The following is a 2,260-nucleotide window of genomic DNA, read 5'->3' as shown; positions in this document are numbered from 1 at the left end:
AAAAGTCAATGACAGACACAAGAGACAATTTTAACCATGACATGTACTTTTTTAATTGTTTTATTAAACATTAAGGACAAGTAGCATTGAGCCCGAAATATGTAACATGTAAACAAACAAAACTTTTTTATCTCAAAATATAAGTTGAAGTATTACCTGGGAAATATGCAGAACATACATAACCTGTATGAGTCAAGCATCTTTTACAAATTAAGATACAATTCAGGAAAACCAAGTGTTGTACATATTGTTGTAAATATTTTTGAGACCTGAGGCAGATTGTATTTTGCTAAACTTTTGGCTAAATGGTGTTAAATATATTTATACAATAAAATAAAATAGTGTAAAAGTCAAGTCCAGAAATGATCTACACACAAGAATTTCAAAGGGATGAAAAAGAAAAAAGTGTACAAAATATATTGACGGTGTATTTCAGTGTCTAGGTGTCTGAAATACAGTATGTAATGTGTAAACTTAACCGATGTTGTTCATGGAATCAGGTTAGATCATAACTTTACCCGAGTAGTATTCAAAACGTGTGTGTTTAGTCTCTTTCCCCTGAGAAACAGTCATCCAAAAAAACAAAGATTTTTTTTAAAATCTCGACAAATGCTGAGAGCCCAAAAAAATAAAGATCTCAATTCACAGAACACACTTTGTACTAAAAAGTCCTACAGTATGCAACAGGTAAGGTCTCATTGAGCCCAAATGAAATGAGTTCATTCAACAACCATACTTCTGAGGAGCTCAACCTTATTGCTCCATCAGTTTACAGAATACTTCAAATGTGTATTTCCGTCTTTTGGGTTACTCAAGATTGAGAGCGTAAATCAATCCCACCAACAGCATACATGCCTCTTGGTTTGATTTCCACACCTGTTCAGTACCTTGTCGCCCTCGATAGAAACATTTTCTGGACACACCTCAGCTTTAGGGTCAGAGATCACAAGCACCTTCATGGTTTGATCTGTGGTCCTCGTGTTCATCCTCCTGGAAGAAAAGAAAAAGTGATTTCTCTGTAAATTGACCATCAAAAATAACTAATCCATTCATACACCCCTGATGCAGCAGGGAGAGCAATTCGGGCTGTGGCGTTGGGCTGACTTGCCCAAGGACACATTGGACATGTTGCTCACAGGAGCTGGGGATCGAACCCTTTACCTTTCGGTTGAGAGACGACGAAATTCAGCTGTCAAAAATGTAACCATTGTGTCAGAGTTAATAATCAATTAATAACATACCTGGCAGTCTAGGAACAGCTCTTTCTTTTGTTCTCCAAGGTACTCGATGAGGCAACTGACAACCACCTTTCTGTCAATATTGAGGCTGTATCCTTGTAGCAGCTGCTCCTCGTTTGGCATGCATCAGCTGCAGAAGACTTGGTGCGTGCTCATGTAGTTTCAGCAGAAATGTCTATTCCCAGGGAACAGTGGTTATACATCGGAACTCTTCCTCGATCTAAGAATCAGTTAAGGGACAAAATTCTCAACTTCAAAGGGTCTGACTAGTATTTATTAGACTAATTAGATTAATTGTATGAATGCAATAATTTATTTGGTTTATAAACAACAAAACTTTCTTACATTTCGTTCCTCACTTAACAGTCCAGGCCACCTCTCTTTGAAGGCAGTGAGCAGGGCTGAGGGTCACTTGGTCTGAAAAGGTTTTTGACATATTTTCTCCAGTTATTTTTGTGTTTTGATTAAGTAAAGCTACATATTTTACACAAGCAATTCATTGACAGCAAAGAGCCTTTCAGATAGGATACAGTGGTTGCTGTGCACCGGTGTCAAGCCCATTCATTATCTATTGTTAAAAAAATAAAAAATAAACTGTTTTGCTCTGCACAAGAGTGCATCTCTTCGCCACTGACTTAGGCGCCAGGGTCCCGCTTGCCGCTCTTGCGAGCTGTGCAAAAATTTAAACATTTTCAACTTGAACGCAGCGCTTCCTGACGTCACCTCAGTACGACCAATATGACGGCTTTTTACTTGTGCGCTCTACCCTCTTGCTTTGTGCCCAATGCCGCGACCAGCTCAGTGTGCACCTTGTTCTTTATCTGAAAGGCCCTCAAGGTAGTATTCCCCAACTGTGGGGAATACTACTCTTAGTTATATATATATATATATATATATAACTAAGAGTATAATGTAAACGTCGGGGAAAGATGTTTCTCTGTTTGCTGCCGGGACAGAGACAATACAATGCATGAAGGCCCTCTCCCACCTGACAGGTGGAGAGGCTTTACCTCAGAGCCCTT

At 39.0% G+C, this 2,260-nt stretch overlaps 1 long non-coding RNA gene across 1 annotated transcript; it reads right to left on the bottom strand.

The window, feature by feature from the left end:
• Positions 1-543: 543 nt before the first annotated feature.
• On the bottom strand, positions 544-1,822 carry LOC306818716. The gene is made up of 3 exons (XR_013778351.1): positions 1,584-1,822; positions 1,242-1,458; positions 544-990 (listed from the first exon to the last, which is right to left on the bottom strand). It is a non-coding gene; the product is annotated as an uncharacterized lncRNA (long non-coding RNA).
• Between the last annotated feature and the right edge of the window lie 438 nt (positions 1,823-2,260).

Source organism: Symphodus melops, assembly GCF_947650265.1.
Source record: "Symphodus melops genome assembly, chromosome: 23".
NCBI lineage: Eukaryota > Metazoa > Chordata > Actinopteri > Labriformes > Labridae > Symphodus > Symphodus melops.
This window is presented reverse-complemented; position numbering and strand designations above follow the sequence as displayed.